This window comes from Notamacropus eugenii, chromosome 1 (assembly GCF_028372415.1).
Source record: "Notamacropus eugenii isolate mMacEug1 chromosome 1, mMacEug1.pri_v2, whole genome shotgun sequence".
Classification (NCBI taxonomy): domain Eukaryota; kingdom Metazoa; phylum Chordata; class Mammalia; order Diprotodontia; family Macropodidae; genus Notamacropus; species Notamacropus eugenii.
Genome location: NC_092872.1, coordinates 253,857,963 through 253,880,428, shown reverse-complemented (window position 1 = coordinate 253,880,428; position 22,466 = coordinate 253,857,963). Strand labels below are relative to the sequence as shown.

The 22,466-nt window shown below is 37.4% G+C and overlaps 1 long non-coding RNA gene across 1 annotated transcript in view; it reads right to left on the bottom strand.

Annotated features, from left to right (window-relative positions):
• Positions 1–221: 221 nt before the first annotated feature.
• Positions 222–22,466, bottom strand: part of LOC140517376 (uncharacterized) — a 33,354-nt gene continuing 11,109 nt past the window's right edge. The window contains exons 2-5 of the long non-coding RNA XR_011971566.1: positions 3,618–3,991; positions 2,352–2,489; positions 958–1,138; positions 222–456 (exon numbers count right to left, since the gene is read on the bottom strand). This is a non-coding gene — a long non-coding RNA (uncharacterized lncRNA). The remainder of the gene's footprint in view (positions 457–957; positions 1,139–2,351; positions 2,490–3,617; positions 3,992–22,466) is intronic.

Sequence of the window (22,466 nt, the reverse complement as noted above, 5' to 3'; positions counted from 1 at the left end):
AAATCTCAAAACTGGAATTGAGGGTGTGAATTAGATCATGGCTGGAGACACTGGTAAGAGAGTTGCACGTAAATAACTAAAAGGCAGCCCCTATTACATAATGGCATACAAGGTACTCTGTTAGCCTGACTTTTTTCTGGAAATTAAAATTCATTTTGATCACTGGTGGGAATTTTTCTTTCTTTCAAGGGATTTCAGTCAAAAAACGTGAGAGTACTGAGTGCAAAAGATGAAAACAGTTGTATAATTTACTAAATCAACTTGATCTTCTTCCTTCATGAGGAAGAAAACATTGTTGATAATATTGTGGAGCTTTGGTGAACCCAACATGGTTGTTCTTGATAGTAATTTCATTAGGATCTCCAACTGATTTAAGGGTAAAGTTCTGTAGAATCATGGTAAAGAATAAAAACAACTTCATTCTTGCCAGACCCTCCCGAAGACAAGATCATTTTCCTGGAAGGAAATAAAATTGTACTTTGAAATCTTCACAGAACACCACAGTGTCAGACAAAATAAAACAGACTCAGTGATTAAGGGCAAGAGTGGGGAAAAGAGGAAAAGTCATTAGACCTGAGACTCAAAATCTCCATCTATAGAATGGGACAAATAAGAGTATTTACATAATCCACTTCACTGTCTAGTAAGAGGAAATGGAATAAACAAAAATTTCTCTTTAGCAATATCATTCTGTTATGTTCCCTGTACATTGTCTTTCCAGTGCTACTGTGGTCAATGAAAAACAAGGTGAACCAAAACAAATATATGCTTTTCTCTTATTCGTCATTCAGAACCACATCCAAGGTAGCTATATCTAACAAGACTGCCTTAAGGGGAACTTCCTACGAGATCATGACAGTGAGACTTGATTTTCTCATGTCTAACATGATGTCACAGCATCAAATGATATTTATGATGTTTTCCAACACTAGATTCCATGGACCCATGACTGTTTACCTTGGGGAGGACGTGTTTTTGGAACTGAATGTCATGGGTCACTGCATGGGGCACATTGGAAGGTCAATGAATCTTTGCACTTCATGCACCACAGCATCCATATAGGGCATATCTTGTCTGTCCTTTATGGAAGTAACTCGATTATATCCAATCACATGATTAATTTCCTCACGAATTTTTGCTGCAAAGACAAAAATAGTAATAATCACTGAACTTCCTGTTCTCCTGGAAATGTGCAACAGAGCCTGTGAGGAGTACCTGCCTGATTATGACTTAAAATAATTCTCAGTTTTACTCAGTGTCTTCCTTCCACATAGTCCAGGAAACAGAGGCTTTTTCAACAGCGATGGAATAATTTTCTGTGTCTTAGTGGATAGGAGTCAGGAAGAACTATATTTACGTTCTCTTTAGACACCATCTGTATGTATTCACACAAGTAATTAAACCTAACTGAGCCTCATTTTCCTCATTGGAAAAATGGAGATCATAACTTATATGCCTTGTAAGTTTCCCTATACCTCTCAATCTATTATCCTATGATTTGTAAAATGGAGATAGTAACTATACCTCCTTTATAAGGCAAAAAATGAAATAATATATGTCAAGTGATTTGCAAACCTTACATCCTTTATATTGATTCCAGCTAACATTGTGAAAGAAAATAGATGTCTTTATATGAATATGATAATTCTGGTGATGATATTATAATCTTGATTCAAACCATTCAATAGGTATGTATCTCATCTCCTGTCTCAATAACCTAGGTTGCTAAGGCAGAGAATCTCACCGTTAAAAATGACAGCGTTACCCCTAGTTGAACACGAATCCTCTTTCTAATGGAATGAACAAATTGAAAACCTTCAGCAAGCAAGAACTCATGACTTCCAGGGCAGATGAATCAATTTTGAGAGAATTTTAATGGTCTTATAGTAGGTAATAATAAATAATAAAAATAATAGAATAATAAAAATAAGGACTTAATAGGCAAGTTTTTCCTTATATGAAACTTTCATTGGTCAATTCGCAGTTTCTTTCCATGGCTACTAGTTCTGCCTCTTTGGATCCATCCTAGTAGGATGTCAGTCATTTGAGGGAAGGGGACATGTTACTTGAGTCTTTCCATTGTAAGCATTGAACTGAACATGTATAGTGGGAACTTTATACACCTTAAAGTGAATTGAATTCCCATGAATAGGATAGACCTTCACATACTTAAATAACTCTCTGATCTTGTTCAAGTGTTTTGTTTTCTTAAATATGCTACTGTGTGACCTGTTGCTCTTCTGTGTGGGAGTCAAGTAAATCCAAAAAGTGAGAAAGTGGGACCAACTGCTGAGCAAGGTAGAGTGCTAGGAAAGCAGGCCTGGTCAGGAAACACAGCAGTTCTACTGTACCTTGGATCTTCAGATATTTCAGAATGAGCAGCAGACCATAACTTAGAGTAAGGCTAGTAGTCTCTGTTCCTGCACCAAGTCTGTTGCAGTCATTAATAGGTTTTCTAAGTCAAATTCAGCCTGGGGATTACGTTTATCCTAAATGAGAAGTATGAAATTGATGAAATAATGAGAGAAAGCAGGGAAAATAATTTGAAACCATATGATCTACGTGAAATTTGTCCTAGAAGCCTTACCCCCATCTTCATTTCGCTACTCTGAAAAAAAACAGAACCTTCCTAATTCCCTTAGGCTTCCATTGTTGCACCATAAATTTGCCCTTGCTAGGCAACCTTCTTCCTCTTCAACAATATGGCATATTGGATAGAGCACTAGACTTTGAATCAGGAAGACCTGGATTTAGATTTAGCCTCAGCTAAGAGGTATGTATGTGTCAATGAGAAAGTCATTTAATTCCTCAGGGCCACTTTTTCCTCATATGTAACAGGGGAGAACTGAATCCTTATGAGCTCTCTATTCACTATCAAAGATATGTATGGTATGGAGAAGACCACATCAAGTAATTTACTTCAAACATTAATGATGTGGGAAGTGAACCCTTAGACTGAGTTCCTGACTCTAACTTTCCCCTAAAATGCACAGGGAAAGTTGGGGTATGCCAGTATTTTGCCCTGCTCATCTTATGGGGAGGGGTCAGAAGCTCTCAACAACCAAATTTCTGCTGACCTATGGGTGTGTGTTGAGCTCAGGACAAAGTAAATATCCAGATTCCTCCTGAGAGAAGGTGGTTATAGAGTTCAGATTCTAAGATCCTACAGAATTCACCTCACATTTGAGCGATTAGGTGCTATCTTTTTATGTCCTAAGCTAAACTGGGCTTATTTAACTTCTTAATCATGCTTGTCCTTCCTCCATCTTGAAGAACTTTTCTCTTCAGAGAGAAGATGGCAGCAAAACAGGCACTGACATTGCCTTCTTTCTATCCTCTTTGAGCAGTGGTGCTCTTGCCCTAGGAGCTCTCCCCACTATCTGTCTTTCTTCTTCTTACTTGGACCTTTAATGTCCCAAACATTTTTAGATGCTTGGATGTATTCTGAGCTTTAGCCTTCCTGACAATGATCTTTCTTTCATGTTGCTGTCTTTTACTGTATCAGTCCTTGATGATACTCACCCTACAATCATCCTTGGTATTTGCCCTCATCTATTAATGAAAGCTCAAGTAAAGCATGAACCCATCCCTTTTACAGACTTCCATGGATTTCTTACCCCGTTGTAGTTTGGAGAACCACTACAGATCTCAGGTAGTTTTATTCTTAACGGTTTTCCCTCTTGGATTGATATGGGATACATTTATCTGTTCATACTTGACATCTGCTTTCATGTCAGGTGGAAGGCTCTGAAAATAGCATCAGAATTTACACACTTGCCCTATGTTTGACTTGCCCACAGATCTTTAAAGATTCAGAGATAATCTAATGTGCCATCAATGGTCAGCATACAGGGAACACTACAAGAAGAAATGCACACACTTGAGTATGTCCTCAGCTAGTTATCATTCACTTATCACGCTCTCTTCACTTCACAGAAAGTCCATTGCCTGCAGTTTGTCTAAAGGTGCTAATCCATCAAAGCTTCTTGTTCTGTTGGAAGAAAAGAGAATATGACAGTTATAGAAATAAAATGAAAAGATAAAGAATTCAGTTCTTGCCAAAGGATGTGCTAGAACCTGCTCTGTTCATCTCAAGAGAAATGGTTGGTAAATTCTAAGTGTGACCATTTACACTTGGACATCTGACAAATACCATAAAGAAGTGCTTAAATTGTTGTTTTATTTGCAGACTTCAAAAATTAATGAGGTAAATGTTAGTGCGGTTCATTTAATATGAAAATATGCCAGGTATTTCTTTCTGGGAAGCCATATGTTAAAGATATACCAGCCCACCCCTGCATACACCCCTTTGGAGGATTTTTAGGAGTACTTACACAACAGCTACCTATTCTGTAAAAGCATAATTGATTTACCTTTTCCATTCTTAGAAGGAGCTCCTTCATTGATTCAATCACAGAACCCTTGATATATGTAATAATAATAATTATTATTATTGTTATGTGACACTTTCCATGTTTCACACTGTGCTAAAAGCTTTACTAGTGTTATCTCAACAATTTAAGTAGATGTTATTATTATTCCCATTTTACAACTGAGAAAATTGAGCCACATAGTGATTAAGTGACTAGAGAATAATATCAGAAATACCATCCTGGTTCCACCCCCTGTTACCATCCTGACCTTGGTCAAGTCCCTTCCTATCCCTAGAATTCAATTTCTTTCTATGATTACTGTGAGAGCTGGACTAGACCACCCAGTTCTCAAACAGGGAACCCTTGTAGTCCTGTGATTCCCTTCCCAATAAAATGTTCTCCACCAAGTTTAAAGATAATGACATTTGAGCACAGAGATAGGAAGAGATTTCCAAAAGGCCATAAACCCAATGAGTGGCAGCTAGAGCTGGGATCCTGCCTGAACTATGGACTCACTCAATCTGAGATGAACTTCATTCTTTGTTTAGAGGAGACATGGACCCTGGTGACCACTGATGGACTCTTTTGAACTTGGCATGAAGTTCTGAGCAGGTTTACATTTCTTTAAAACTTATCTATTTACCTGATCCAGGACTGCTATTATTTAATTGCTGCTAAATGGTTTCACACAGATGCAAGGTGCATAGTTCAAGGAAAAGAAGCAGTGATGTGGATTCTAGAATGAGGTCACTTTGAGTCAGCCTTCTAATCATTATTATCAGGGAGACTCACGGTCATGGACAGTTTTTAACATTGTCCTGGTAGAAAGGAAGAAGAATTTCATTTGGTTGGTGAGGTCCTCCAGGTGCTCCAATTTGGGGATAAAATAGCCCTGCGTGCATCAAACCCCTAAACTTTGCATACTCTTCTGGACAAGATGGAATTCTATTTCATTCCAGTTTCTATGTTGAGGTTCAATTGAAGGTAATAATGAGAAGTACATCATTATCAGACCTTTATAGAGCTTTTAAACTCGTACACAGCCATAATTAGAGCATTTTGTAGAGTAAAATGCAATTGTGGTGCACCATCTCCTTTGACCATTCCTGTGAGGCCAGCAGTGCATATAATGACTTGACTTGGTATCCTGGGAAGGGACCTTGTCTTGGAGTCAGAGGATCTGGCTTCAAATGGAATCTCTGATCATGATTCCCTATGTGACCTTGGTCAAGTCATTTGCCCTAATTAGGGCTTCAGTTGCTTATGCGTCAAACGAAACTGTTGGAGTCAATGACTTGCAATTCCTCATTCAACTCTAGATCTATGAGCCTATGACTCTCGATACCACTTTATCATTTACCAGGCTCTTTACAGATATTGGGTTTTTTTTTTTCATGAAAATTCTGTGAGGTAAGGCAAGCATTACTTCCCTCACTTTTCAAATGTGAAAAACTAGACACTGAGTGACTCAGTCATTTGGTGCTGCTGCTGTTTGTACTTTGTTATTGAGGTCTATGTCATCATGGAAGTTACATGACAAGTTAATTGGATTTAAGTGAGCAAGGGCAAAAAAAGATTAACCAAGGGAAGGGACACTTGCTTAGGGTCAAAAAGACAATAGTGCCAACAACAGAAAGAGGGCAGAGAGGTTCGTTTTCTATATGTTTTCTTTTCCAAGGAGATTGATACATGCCCTAAAAATTATTGAACAAAATGACTGAGCCTTAGGATTCAGGACAGGTCAAACTTGAGCCTTGAAGTTAGAGGACATGGGGGAGAAATTGGAATGAGAGAGTGTGAGGACCAGGCTTTCCCTGCTCACAGCTCCTAACTGTACCATAAATTATAGAATATATATGGCACTTCACCTTGTCAAAAGCCTTAGGTTTCCTTGTATAAGAATAGCAACTTGTAAATTTTTGTTAAGCGGTGCCATATTCTGCATTCTTGTCACTTCTCAGGAAGCAAACTCAAAATTCATGTTATGTTTCACATGTTCTTTAATGTATCAATCATACTAGAACAAGTTGTAGTTTCCTTAAATTTTAAACTTAACTGCAAAGTAAGAAAAGAAAAAAAAGTATTTCCATGTGCACAGTACAATGTGAGAGGAGATTCAAAATATACATCCACAAATTTCTATTTCAAGAAAACTTATATAATAAATATTAAACGTTGTGTTTAGTGTTGTCCATCTTCTGTTTGCTTCCTTGTAAGTTTAGTTTGCTCTGTGCCCTACACTTTTTATTTTGTTCCTTTTCCCCCTTCCTCCTCACCCAAGATGGCACAATTAAGTGCAGATACATACACATGCAAGTATATATACATACATACAGGTAAAGATATCGACACATAAAGACCCATATATGCATGCATTCACACATACATGTATTTAGATATTAATTAGCATAGTCATATACAGACGTATTCATTAATAAGCATCTATGGAAGACCATGCTAATTTATCCTCTGTTTCTCTGAAGGTCAATAACCTCCTCTTTATAAGTCCAAGTCTTTCTATATTTTTCCAGGTCCATCAACTCATGATTTCCTGTATCACAACAATATTCCCACCTTATACTGTTTAATTATTTTAAATAGTCCAAAACAATGTTGATAATTATGACTGACTTATAGTGTAGTTTCCCTATTTTTCTCTTTTCATTGAATCTATTTTAGCCTTAATTTTGTCCGAGATGATGATTAGTACTCCTGCTCCTTTTTCCCTAACAAATTCTACTCCTGATCTTTATTTTATGTTTGTGCATGTCTTCTTGCATATCCCTATCCCTCCTGACTCCTCTACTTTATTCTATCTGCTACCTTGCCCTCCTGTTACTTAATCTAACCCCCCAGGATCCCTCCATTATCATCCCATTCCCACAAAACAAAATACCTTTCTATACTCCTCTTTGATCTACTCCTTCACTTGCTACTCTAAAGATCCCTCCCTTATCTTCTCCCACTTTCCCTTAGTGTTTTATTTCTTTCTGAATTTAGAAAACTTTTACACTCTCCTCGATATATATGTGTTGTTCTTTCTTTAACCCATTCCCGATGAAAATAGCTTTCAAAAATCAACAGTCCTCTTCCCCATCTAATTTCTGTTTGTTGGTTCTTCTTCTTTCCCCTCATTTGTGTAAGATGACTTCTCTTTTTAGCTGTTCCTAAAAGGTTTTGCTTTTGAAAATCATATCATGCTCAGGTCCACCCCAATATTTCTTATGAACTACCCAATTACTAGTAACAGTATTAGACGTATGCTTTACATAAAAGGTAGCAGTCTGTCCTCATTGAGTCCCTTGTAATTAGTGTTTGGCATATATCTTATATTTCTCTTGGCTCTTGAAAGTCAAATCTATTAAGGTAGGGTTTGTTTTAAAACAACATCTTGAAAGTCTAGTGATTAATTAAATGCCCATTTGCCCCCATTCAGGATTATGCTTAGCTTTACTAGGTAAAATATTTTTGACTGGAACTCCAGTTCTTTTGTTCTTCACTATATAGTGTTCCAAGATCTGCAGTCCTTTAGCATCTCTGTTAAGTCTCATGTAGTTCTAATTGCCATTCCCACCTTATTTAATTTCTTTTCTTGATGCTTGTAATATTTTAGCCTTGAAATAGGAGTTTTGGAATCTGACTGTAGTATTCCTGTGCATTTTCCCTGTAGGATCTCTTTCAAGTACTAATCAGTGGATTTTTCCTATTCCTACTTTTCCATCTTGTTCTAATGCTTCAGGACAATTTTCTGTAATCATTTCTTGTATAGTTGCATCAAGATTTTTTTAACTGCAGCTTTAAGGTAATCCAATTATTCGTATGTTTCCTCTTTTTAATCCCTTCTCCAGATCAATTGTTTTTTCTTCTGAGATGTTTCACATTCTCTTCTATTTTTTCGTTCTTTATAATTTTGTTTCATTATTTATTGATCTGTTATAGCTTCTCTGGCTTTCTCTTGATTTCCTCTTGATCTTCTGATTTTCAAGGAGTTATTTTCTTCCGGAAGATTCTGGATCTCCTTTTCCAATTGGTTGACTGTCTTTTCAAGATCATGTTGTTTTTCTTGAATTGTTCTTATTTTTTTAGATTGTCCTCAGTCACTTTTTATTTTTAAAGTCTTTTTAAAAGTTTTTTTTTGAAATTTTTTTCAGCCAGTGGCAATTTGACACTACTCTTTGGGCTAGAAGAGGGTTTCTTTGTTTCAGTATCTTCCTCTGAATGTGAACCCTGGTCTTCTCTATGACCACAGCAATTCTCCATGGTTGGATTCCTTTTCCTTTGCTTATTCATATTTTGTTTTTATTTGGAGCAGTTTCATTTTTATAATCACCTCTAGCCCTGTGATATGGGAGAGGATGCCTCTGGTCTCAGATCCTTCTTCTGTTCTCCCCTTTGGTCTAGAACCAAAACCAACAAATCTAGCCTCCCATAAGTGCCCACAGCCAGTGGTGTCCCCACCCCAGTGCTTTTGCACTCATCTGAGTTTGTCCTGGTTCCTTGTCACTCACAGCCACATCTCTGCTGCACAGCTGTGTCTGACATTCCTTGCCAGCAGAGATCCCCTCGATTTTCCCTGACTCAAATGCCCAACTCCTCTCACAGCAGCCTGTAATCCCAGATAACTGACTTACCACTTGTTTAAGTGGACTTAACCTGGAAGTGTTTACTCTTCACAGAGACCAAACCTCATCCTGATATTTTTCTTCAGATTTCCGATTGTCTCAGGAGGACCACTGTTCTTCCCCTATTCTTACTTATTTTTACCACTCTATGTTTTTCTCATTTGTAGGGGAAATCTGGAGAGCTTGGAATTTTGTAACCTAGTCCACCATCCTCCCAGATTCCTCCCCTCAAAAGCCCTTCCAAGGCATGCGTTATCCTTTTTAGTCTGTTTTCATAACCGTTTGATTGTGAAGGAGAACCTCAGGGTTGTTTGAATCTTCATGTCTTTAATTATTAGTGATTTGGATCATTTTTTTCTTATAGCATTAATAGCTTGGACTTCTTCCCCCAAAATTGCCTAATCACATCCTTTGAACATGTGTCAGTTGGAGAGGAACTAATTGTGCTCTGTAAATTCAAGAAACCTTGCCCAGATGAACTACATTCTTGGAATCTGGAAGGCAAGAAAAATAAAGGGGAAGGAAATAAACATTTCTAGAGTGCTTACTATGCACCACACTGTGTCAAACACTTTTTACATATATTATTTCATTTGATTTTCACAGTTCTTCATTGAGCACTGCTGGTGGAGTAATGAATTTGTCTAATTATTCTAGAGAACACTCAGGAACTATGCCCAAAGGGATATAAAACTCTTCATACCCTTTAACACAGAAATACCACTATTAGGTCTGTATCCCAAAGAGATCAAAGGAAAAGGATTGTGAAGTGAATTATTATTTTTATAATAATTGATATTATATACATAATGAATATACATAATGAATTTAGATTTCTCAGAATTGCCTCTCTTGAGAATCAGAAGCTCACAATACAGCTTGCAATGATCAATCAAAGCCTGACAATGCTCACAGTCACTGATTGTGTACCTGAAATGAAGGAAATTAAAGATTGTAGAATGCATTCCCATCACAGACTTCTGGTCTTGTTGACCCATCAAGTAATAAAACTGAAAAAATTTGAACAATATTGCTCCCACAGGACTCCAGAATTGTATTGTTTTCCACTTAAAGGAACCTTCTCGAGCCCTGGAAATGATTGTTCATAATCCAACTTTCCCCCTTCCTTCCCACTTGTGATTTATGTATGTAATCTCTGTTTTCATTTCAGCAAGGTGGAATTCTGATCAGGAAAATTCCCAGTTTGCAAATCCACTCCTCATAATGTACCTAATTAATTAAATGACTACATGATTACTGGAGTTTTATCTCTGGCCTCCTGTTTCATCATTTTCAGGTTAGAGATTGGCTCAGTAAAATACTTTTAACAGGACCAAGATTATTTTTAAAAATTCTATAGCAGCTCTTCTTGTGGTGACAAAGAAGTGGACATTGAGGGGATTCTCATCAATTGGAAGTGGCTGAAAATTTTGTGACATATAGTTGTGATGCAGTGCAATTGGATTATAAGAAATGCTGTGGAGAATGGTTTCATAGAAAAATGGCCAGAACTTTATGAACTGATGCAAAGTAAAAGGAGAAGAATCAAGATATCATTGTGCACAGTCAAAGCAATATTATGACGATGATTAATTGTGAAAGACTTGACTACTCTGACCAGTACAATGATCCAAGGCAATTCCAAAGGATTCTTGATGAAAAAAAATGCTGTTCCCCTCCAGAGAGAGCACTGATGAACTCCAAGTATAGTTCTGAGTATTCTCATCAGTTCTTTTTTATATCTTCTCCTTCCCTTCCACTTTTGTCTTGTATTGTTTCCATTTCTGCATGAAATATTCCCTTGATCTCTCTCATTTTCTTGAAGATATTTGTCTTTACCATTCTATTGTTTTCTTTTATTCTTTTTGGCTCACATAAGAAAATCTTCTCTCTCTGTTATTCTCTGAAATTCTACATTCAGTTGGGTATACATTTTCTTTTCTCCAATTTTTCACTTTCCTTCTTTCCTCAGTTATTTGTTACACTTCACAAGACAGCTATTTTATTTTCTTGCCCTTTCTTTCTTTGAGAATTTTTGTTGTTGCTGCCTCCTGTACAGTATTATGAAACTTCATCCATAGCTCTTTAGGTAGTCTATCCTTTAAATCTATTCACTGCTTCCACTTCATACTCATAAAGGATGTTATTTAGGCCATACTTATATGGACTCATGGTTCTCCCTGCTGTGTTTTATTTGTCTAATTTTGTAATAAGAAGCTCATGATCTGAGCCACAATCAGATGCAGGTCTTGTTTTCACCAACTGTATAGAGTTTCTCCACCTTTGCTTGAAAAGCATATAATCAGTCTGATGTTGATATTGATCAACTGGTGATATCCCCATGTAGAGTCACCTTTTGCATTGTTGAAAAAGAGTGTTGCTATGACCAGTGAGCTATTTTGACAAAACTCTCTTAGTCTCTGTCCTGCATTACTTTGTCCTACAAGACCAAATTTGTCTGTTATCCTAATTATCTTTTGATTTCCTATTTGAACATCCCAATTCCCTGTGATGAAAGTAACATTTCTTAGGTATTACTTCTGGAAGCAGTTGTAGGTCTTCATGAAACTGAGAAACTTTGGCCTCCTCAGCATCAGTGGTGGAAGCATAGACTTGTATTACTCTGGTGTTGAAGAGTTTGTCTTGAATTTGAACAAAAATAGAACTAGTAATAAATCTCTTACCATTTACAATCTATAACAAAAGTTCTGTTGTGAAATGATGAAGCTTCTTCCAATAAGACATGGGCTTCCCCAAACAGAATGGGAACTTCTTGAGGGCAGGGTTCGCTTCTGCCTTTACATTTATCCCTAGCAGCACTTACCACGATGTCTGGTATGTAATTGGTGATGAATAAATGCCTATTACCTGATAGACCAATTGCCTGGACTATGCAATAAATGAAGAAAGGGACAAATTTGATGATTATTTGGAGAAGATTGATTATAGGAAGGCACTACTTAAAACACAAAGCTGACTCCAATATTCATGTTTGGATGCCTAGGATAAAATAATACACTGGACAGAAATTATTCAAGATTGAAAGCTAATTTGGAAAATGAAAATAACTTTGTGATGTCTATAAATGTCTAAAAAGCTATTGAGGAAGTAAAAACTATAATACCAAAGAGAGACCAGGGGTCACCATAGAGATTTGGAGTTGTATAGCTAAAGGCATGAGGCTCGAATGAGATGAAATGATCATATTTGGTGATTTGCTATGACATATATTTAGGTAGAAAATTGAAACAAATTCACTTTGTATCATGTAATACCGACCATAGGCAAATTTACTGAATTAAGAATCTTATAGTTGAATGATTCTTAATGTTTGGTCGGTAAACATATTACAAAAATCATTGGGATAACTATTTTCTATAATTACTTCCTTTTGCAATTCTCTGTATTTTATTGGATACGTGTTTAAAATAAGATTCTGTGAAAGGCGTCTCTCCCTAGGCTCCACCAGATGCAGTGCAAAGAAGTCTATGACACCAAGACTGTAAGGAACCCCTGTTCTAGACTATTTCAAGTAGAATGTACCCTAGAAATCATACAGTCCAAAGCCTTCATACTCAGAATTAGGAAAGTGAAGTACAGCAAGGGGAATTTAAGCAACACCCAAAGGACTCCTGGGCATTGGGAGCTTCTCCATAGATGTCTATTACAACCTCTATTTCATATACAAAAGATAGTCTTCATGTGATGCTATGACTAAGAGAATTGATCATTTGATAGTACTCTGGTGATGTGCTTTCCCTAGTTAGTAATTCTGGTGAAGAACTTTTCAATGTTGGCATTATATTGCTACTGTGATGTTACTCTGGATGATAGCTTATGCATGTCAGTGTTCTGGGAATGAGCCATCCCATGCTAGTAATTCTGGGAAGCAGTATTCTTTCTGTGTCACTACTCTGAGGGTTATGTTTTTATCTTAATTTTCTTCCAATACTAGTACTCTGGGGATGACCATTTACATATTAGTGCTCTGGGACATCAAATTAGTTGCCCTTCTCATCTTAGTGTTCTGGGGAGGAATCTTTCCAAAGGCAGACTAAGGTTAAATGGAAAACAAAAGTGTATCACCAGACTGGTATCACAGAGAACTCCTACTTTAAATCTAGGTAGACATTCAAAACTTTTCTAACTTAGTAAGAACTTTCAGAGACAAAACTGGTGGAGAAGAAATAAATATCTTCCCACCTATTTTTCAGATGTTCAAAGTCCTACTATGCACCTATGGTATGTTAAATGTTAGTTCCATCATCAAGATTTTAGCACATAAATTTCTTACTTTTCACTGGAAGGAGATGAGCAAAAGTTGGGCATTCAAGGCTTCAGAAAGCAGCACACAGTACACTTCTAAGTGTGTTTCAGAATTAAATTCTATCCTATATAGAGAACTAGTTGTAAGCCAAATACTCTTTAGCATCTTGGCAATGAACAAGAATTTTATGTTCAAAAGTCCAAAGATCTGAACTGAGAAAATTGTGATGGACTTCTGAGAACATAGTTGAACTTGTCAGTCTCCACACAGGTTTCTGTAATGGGAAACTCATTTAAATGCAACCTACTCAAGGTCAATGAGCTCCTCTCCTAATCATAAGAAGAGCATTGATAGAAACAAGGAAGTTTCAAAAGCGGGGAATGTTTGGGAGTAAAAATACTGAGTTCAGATGTGTTTTCGTTAGAGAGGCATCCAATCTGTAATTTCCAAAAAGCAACCAGTGTTGTGGGACTGAATCTCAAGGTAGAGACTGGGGCTGGATAGATACACATACACAAATACATTTATATGTATGTGTGTATATATGTACATACATTTACATGGCTTTATGCATGTCTTATCTGCATAAAGATGATAGTTAAACCCTGAGAGCTGACAAAGTTGCCAAGACAGAAACAGTATCAGAGAAGTGGAGTCTTGTGAAACAACAGTTCGTGGGCATGATGTTGTTGGAGTGCAAGTCATATGTCATGGTGTTGTCTCTAAAGAATTCAGACTCAGACTGTCTGCAAATCAAGCAAAGGCATTTATTTGAGGTCACACACCTAGTTGCCCTTATTCCTTATTCCTTAAAGAGATAGACACCACATTGAAAGGAAGTATGAGGTTTATGTATAGTAGAAAGTGCTGATGAGCATCCTGAATCTGGAACAAAGCAGGATTGCCTGGTTATGAAGACAAACATAGGCAAACTGGAGTTGTTATGTGGCTACCCATAATGCATACAGAAAAGCTCCACAAGCGGGTAGAAACAGAATGCAAGTGATGCTATAATGCACTTAGGGTCACCTTTAAGGTAAGCCAAAATGGATAGTGTGCAGACATTACCATGGAGAAAGTTCCTTCTGTGATTTTGTGGTCAACATCCTATAGGAGTAATGCTTTCCTTGGTTAAGATGTGAATTGTAAACCAGTAAGGGAGACAAAGAATCAGTGAAACAAGAATAGAACTAAGGGAGGGTGTGACCCAGAGAGGAGAGAGTACACAGATAGATAATATCATCCCCAGCATTGATAGGAGGAGATAAGTACAGAAGGGTTAGGACTCTGAAAAAATCAGCACATTTGAATGAAAGAATTAGTGACTTTTGAGAGATCAGTTTGAGTTGACTGATGGGATCAAAAGGTAGATTACAAAGGTTTAAGCATTGAGAGAAGTGGAAGCCTTCGGTTTTGACAGAATTTTCAGATGATTGACATTAAATCCCAGGAGATGTGTCTCAAGTCTTAAGGAAAATTTTGTGGTACAGTCACTGGGTTTAGTGTCAGAAGACCTGGGTTGACATCCCATCTTTGCATCTTACTACTTGTGGGACTTTGGTCCCATCTCTTCACCTTTTTTAGCTCTAGTTTCTTTTTATTGTTGATGTTTTAATTTTTAAACTTATTTTTTAGCAATTTTCAAATATTTTGAGTTCCAAATTCTCCTCCTTTCAACTTCCAATTTCAGCCACTTCTTAATCCATTGATAAGGCAAAAAGCAAATCAGTTGTGCATCTGAAACCATGCAAAACACATTTCTATATTTGTCATGTCCTAAAAAGGAAGCAAAATAAAGTCAAAAAATTATACTTCCATTTGCACTGAGAGTTCACCAGTTCTCTCTATAGGTAGATAGCATTTTTCAGTATGAATCCTTCAGAACTGTCTTGGATCATTGTATTAATCAGAGTAGTCTATAGTAGTTTACTACCATTACATCATTATATTGCCATCAATATTAATTGCTCTTTAGTGAGTCAGTATAATAAAATGATATTTCTACTTAAATTAACTTACTTATTCAGTGCCATATCAATCAAACTTAAAAAATTTATAGAACTAGGAAAATGACAACAAAATTCATCTGGAAAAACAAAATATCAAGAACATAAAGGGAATTAAAGAAAAAATGCAAAAGAAGGTAGCTTAGCCATACCAGATTTCAAATTATGTTATAAGTGGTAATTGTGAAACCAATTTGGTACTGGCTAAAAAATAGAGTGGTGGATCAGTAGAATAGATTGGGTACACAATACACAGTAGTAACTGACTGTAGTAATCTAGTGTTTGATAAATGCAAAGATCTCAGCTTTAGGGCCAAGAACTCACAATCTGACCAAAAAAAAATGCAGGAAAAATTGAAAAATTGTTTGGCAGAAACAAGGTATAGACAAACATGTCATACAGTATGCCAAGATAAGGCCAGAATGGGTATTATTTGGACATAAAGAGTAATATAATAAAGAATTTAAGGTAGATTTTCAGTTCCAGGAGCCTAGATGATGAAGTGATCAGTAATTGCTATCTCCCTCCCCTTGTCAACCTTGAAGAGCCCAGAGAATATCTCCCTGGGAAAAACAGTGGGAGCAACAAAAGGGTTAAACAGTCTATTAGCCCATAAGGCTAGGAAAATTGCTTAGGAGGGTCCCTTTTGCTGCAGCTGAAGAGGAGCAGTGCAGGACCAGAGCTGTCCCAGAAAACACCACCCCAGCAAATCAGGAGAAGGTCCTGAGCCCCAGGGGGGTGAAGCCTGCAAACACCAGGACCAGGACCCCAGGCATGCCTCAGCACCCCAGGGAAATCAGGAAGACACTAGCACAGATAGAATCACCAACCACTGAGCTTGCCTATGCTCTACCTCAGTAGAGGAGACCTCCTGTGGCCAGACCATCCCTCACCCACACTTAACATAGCTAGTTCAAGGGTAAGTCCTGGGAAACCCAAGAAGAGTTCACCTGGGTTCTGCTGTCCAATACTAGCCAGCTCAGCACCAGGTAAACTGCAGCTGAAAGAACCAGTGACCACAACACAAAAAGTCTCAAGTTTTAGGCACTAGAACTGTGAGACAGGGCCCCCTGTTCCCCAGACACAGAAATCTACTTTAAAAGTCAGGAAAAGGATGATCATCATGAGTAATAAAAAAAAGCAGAAAAGTAAAGAATATAGAATCTTTCTATGGGGAAAAGGACCAAAACAGGAATACCAAAGAGTTCAGTATCGAGACTGTACTTCAGAACAGAATATGAACTTGTCTGAAGCACAAAGAGCATTCTTAGGAAGGATTTTAAAAGCCAAATTAAAGAAATAGAAGAAAAACTGACCAATGATTTTAAAAATATAGGGAAAAAAAGTCACAGAAGAATTTAAAAGGAAAATTGGACAAAAGGAAAAGGAAGTACAAAACCTAACTGGAGAAAATAACTTCTTAAAAGGAACAATTGGACAGATGAGAAAGGAGTTGCCAAAGGTAACTGAAGAAAATAATTAGATAAAAATTGGAATCAGGCAAGCATAAGCTAATGACTCTAAGAGACATCAAGAATCAGTCAAACAGAATCTAAAGAATGAAAAGATAGAAGAAAATGCAAAATGTCTAATTGTAAAAACAACTGACATGGAAAATAGATCCAAGAGAGAAAATTAAGGATTATTGGTCTACCAGAAAGCCACGATGAAAAAAATAGCCTGGACAACATATTCCAAGAAAATAGGAAGGAAAATTGCCCAGAAGTCCTAGATCCAGAGGGAAAATAGTCATCAAAAGAATCCATCATCACCTCCTGAAAAGGATCTGAAACTAAAAACACGATGTAATATCATTGCCAAATTCGAGAACTGTGAAGCAAAGGAGAAAATACTGCAGACAGCCAGAAAGAAACAATTCAAATATCAAGGAGCAACAGTGAGGATCACACAGGACCTTGCAGCTTCTACATTAAAAGACCGAAAGAATTGGAATACAATATTCCATAAGGCAAAGAAAGTGAGACTGTAACCAAGGATCAATTGCCCAGCAGGTTTGAGCATAATATTTCAGGCAAGGAGATGGATATTAAATAAAATAAAGGATGTCCAAACCTTCCTGATGAAAAGGCCAGAACTCAATAGAAAATTTGATCTTCACACACAGGTTTCAAGAGAGGCATAAAAATGTAAACGGGAAAAAAACAAAAAAGTGATTTAAGAGTGCACAGTGATTGTAGTGGGAGATGTGAAAAGGAAGAGTCAGAAAAAGATGAATTACACCCCAAGAAGAAGCACAAAAATATATTACAGTAGAGGGAAAGAGGAGAGGGAGATGAGCATTGTTTGAGAGTTCCTCTCATCTGTTCAGCTTCAAGGAGGGAACAACAAACTTAGTTAAGTATAGAAATGCATCTAGCTCTATAGGAAGTAGAAGGAGAAGGGGAAAAGAAAATGGAGGGGAGGCTAAAAGGGAGGGAGGAAGTAGTAAGGGAAAAGGGGATTAAAAGGGACAGGGGGCTGAAAGAAGGGAAGGAAGACTGAGGGAGGCGGTGGTCACAAATTAAAACTCTATTGTGGAGGGGAAGAGAGGAGGGAGAACTGAAAGCATGAATGGGGGGAAGGAGATGTTGGGAAAGACACAGATAGTAATCAGAACTGTGAATGTGAATAGAATGAACTCTCTCATAAAAGGGAGATGGATAGCAAAATGGATTAAAAACCATAATCCTACAACATGTTGTTTACGAGAAACATATTGGAAATGGGGGCATACACATAGGGTAAATATAAAGGGTTGGAGCAGAATATATTGTGCTTCAGCTGATGTAAAAAAAGCAGGGGTAGAAATCCTAATCTCAGAAAAAGCAAAAGCAGAAATAGATCTAATCAAAAGAGATAAGGAAGAAAACTATATCCTGCTAAAAGGCACCGTAAACAACGAAGCAATTTCATTACTAAATATATATATATACATACTTCAATTGGTGTAGCTTCCAGATTCTTAGAGGAGAAGTTAAAGGAGTTACAGGAAGAAATAGACAACAAAACTATACTAGTGAGGGACGTCAAACTCCCCCTCTCTGAACTTGATAAATCTAACCTCAAAATAAAGAAAAAAAATTTAAGGAGGTGAATAAAACTCTGGATAAAATAGAAATTATAGCTCTCGGAAGAAAATTTAAGGGAGAAAGCAAGGAATATATCTTTTTTCTCAGCTTTTTTTAATTTTTTAATTTTTATTAAAAAAATTTTTATTAAAAAGGTCCTGTAGCCTCCTTACCTTGAAGAGAAACTTGGGGGTCTTTGGTAAGTTCAGATAGGGAAAGTATCAAAAGGCAGACAGAGGAGGTGCATCTGGAGGGAGTTTCCCCCACTCTGCCTCTATGTCTCCACATAAGCAGGATGATGAGGAAAAAACCCACAAGCGACTAGGCCAGGAGTGGAAAATTCCCACATGTTCATTGTCCCATGGTTGAGGCCTAGTGCTGAAAGTTGACAGCTCATATACCCTGTGCCCACGAAATACGTGGTCTATATGCAGAGATCAAAGAAAGAGATCTATGACATATATATTGTGTGTGTATGTATAAAATTATTTAGAGCAGTTCTTTTTATGTGGCAGAAAGTGGAAACTGAGGGAATGCTCTTCAGTTAGAGAATGGCTGGACAAATCTCAGCACAGTCAGTTCTGCCATGATGCGTGTTTGGAAAATTGGAGTTTGTTCCAGTGTGATGAATCCATTAGGGAGCGTGGTGAGCATAACTTGAATTTTGAGTTTACTTCTGTGTGATCTCTTCCCTGAGAAACAGCACCACACCCTGCTGACTTACAAGGTGTAATCCTTTCCATACCCACTTACACAAGCAAACTCAAGGTTTCAGGCCAGGGAAAGTGCCTCATATGTTGTGTATTTTATGGTGCAGTTAGGAATTGTGAGCAGAAAAGGCCTGGTCCTTACACCCTCTCCTTTCAACTTTTTCCCTAAGACTCTAGTCTCAAGGCACAGGGGTTTGGCCTCCCCTCCACCCTGGGGCTCAAAGTGAGTAGCAGTGTACCTGTAGTAACATTTATTATAATATTTATGTATCTTAATAATTTTCCATGTTAAGAACTGTGCTACCATTTCTATTCATTTGCTTACTCTTTTTAAAAGGTTACTGGCAAAGTTGTTGCACCCCTAACCCCATTTACCCTATAAACTTGGGGGTTTTATTGCATGATTTTAGATATTGTGATAACGAGGGAAGTCATACATCATATTAAAACACGACTGACTGTATATGAATATGTTGGAATATTGCTGTGCTGTAAGGAAAGAAGAGAGATTGTCTAAGACTAACATGGGAAGCCATATGAACTGATATATAGCCAAGTGAGCAGAAGGAGAATAGTTTATGTAATAAAAACACCATTGTAAAAACAATTGACTCTGAAAAACTTAAGAACTGTGACCAGCATGGTGACAAATCACCATTACAGGGGTCTCTTGATGGAATATGCTACCCACCTTCTGATACAGAGCTGACACGTTCACTGTACAGACTGAAACAGTTATTTTGGACATAGCCAATATGGGAATTTGTTTTTACAAGGTTTTGTTTTTCTATAGGAGCTGAGGTAGGAGGGGAAAAGAAAGATTTTATTCATTGTTCATTGAAAAAGTGGATTTAGATTATTAAGTAAAATCAGATGTTCTTCTACTGTCTCCTTACTTATCTTGAGCATCACCTCTCAGCCATTTTGTTGAGTCATTTTGAGGGCATGTACCATTCTCCTTGGCAGAGGAAACAAAAAAGAAATGACCATATCTGCCCCCTTTCTGTTGTTGGCATTATTGCCCCATGCACCCCAAGCAAGTGTGCTTTCCTGTGGTTGATCCTACTTTACCCCCAAATAGAACTTTTACAAACAACCATCTTTGTTGTTCTCTTCTTCCCTAGCCAGTTTTAGATGATTGTGAGCTACAGCACTCATCACATTATTTTTATACACCTGTGCCATATTCTTATGCCTGCTCTCTCCTTCATGGCTTTACTTCCATGTTCTGTTGATATCTTTTTAAAATCAAAGTTTAAATCCAAGCGTTTTGCTCTTCTGCCGCCTTGCACATTTCTGTTAATGAATGAAATGAGATTAGCTTGCCATGATTTATTTAGATGAAGACATGGTGGCCTTTTGTAATCATTACACCTCTTGGTGCTTGTTAAACATCTTTTTATTGATCTGTTCTTAGTATTTGCCAGGAATTGCCATAAAACTCAGTACTTATTTTGCATTTTTATTTGCTTGTTTTTTTGTAATTTTATCTGAAAATCTTTCAGGACCTAGTTCATCTGGCTGGTTCATCTGTGTAAAGTGACTTAAATTCGCAGGGAGCAGTTAGATTTTCTCTTAACCATTCCCAGAATGATAAATCATCAAAGGATAGCAAGAGACAATTTTCTGTCTGTTTCTTTTAAAAATCTAACTTGGTTAATGAGTTCCGTCTGCATCAACATTGATTTCTTCAGACAAGTCCCAATTCTCTTTCTCATTGCAATGATTTCCCATTGTTTCTTCACCATTTTATTCTTGAACATCTCCCATCTCTTCTGGATTGACATCCCCTGTAGAATATTAGTCCTTTCTTCACTCAACCCTTTGAGATCTGCTTTCCTAAAACCTAGGGTTCATGACAAACTATTTGGCTTTCCTTGCCCTCTCTAACAAAGAATTGTTCACTTCCCCTCTGGCTTTTCATCAATTCTGCCCAAGCTACCATTTTCTACTTGCTAAGAAGAATCATATGAATAATAAATTTTTGTTGTTGATTCCTTCACCTATAGAAAGATGAAATTATCACTAGGAGAAGTCAAGCTGTTTAGCTCTAGGCAGGGGGTCGTCAGAAGATGTCTGAAAAACAGAAGTTCCCTTTCATTGTCATATTATCCATCTGTGTCATGTTTGTGATGTTTCCCAGCATCTAGGTATGGAAGTATGACCAGGACAGGGCACCAGAGCAGGAAGCACCAGGAAAGAAAGATTTTTCAGGGGATGCCTGAATCAGCACAGGGTACAGGAATACATGGCATCTGATACCTCTGTCATCTCAAAGCTGGTTCTAGGTCAAAGATCCTGGATGAAGGGAGTGGATGTAAACATGGACCTTATCTGTTTCTTGAGCAAGAAAAAATGTTCTGGTTGCATACATAACTGTTTGGTTCTGATCCCAGGAGCAAATCAGGGATTTTGTTCTAGCCTTTAGCTCAGCTTGGAAATCTAAAGTCAAATAAACAGAATGTCCTAAACTTATGGGGAACCAGCAGCTCATTCACTTTTAACCTGTAGAACTGACCTAAAGGCTAACAGTGACTAAGTCCAGCAGCAGTTTACTGAAACTTCTGACTATGCACAAAGGAACTGGTCCAATTCTGGGACAGGAATTTTCAGAGGCATGATCTTAGGATTCCATCCTCTCCCACCTTCTCTGCCCAGTAAGTATAGAGATTAGGAAATTAGAGGCAGAAATCAGTGTACACAGTCATATAACAAATAAGTATCAGACAGAATTGAGATCCTACTTGAACTATGGACCCACTTAACCTGAGATTAACTTCTTTCTTTGTATTATCGGAGACATGGACCCTGGTGACCAATCATAGACTCCTTTGAACTTGGCATGAACTTCTTTTTTAAATTTTTTTAAATTTTATTTTTTTATTTTTAACACAGTTTGTAACAGATATAGCAACTGAAACTTTTGGTTAGGTGGTACATCTTTTTAAAGCATTTACAATATGGACCACAAAAGAATTTTTTTTAAACATTAACCGAGACACAAATAATATGTATGTTGCTAACTTCACAAACTCTTGACCTAATTGTCTCTACAGTATTACTAAGAGTTAAAGGACCCTAACTTAAAGTTCTTGGTCTAAAGTCCTATGCCTAATTGCTTAATTTTAGACAACCTTGGATGTTCCCCTACCCTTAATCTATAATTGAATAGATCTGGTATTAAGCTTACAAACTTTTTGACTATAGGAAATTGCCACCAATAGTAAGGACATTGCAGGGATACAATATCTCCCCAACTTCATGTCAACCTCATGTTAACCCCAGGCAGAATTAGACTATCCACTTGCATTCAGTCAGGCATAAAGTCTGCCAGATGTCAGTGGGGAAATTGAGTCAGGAGAATCCCACCTCAGCCCATGCTGAACAGCCATTCTCCCACCCTTCCCTTGAGATCACCT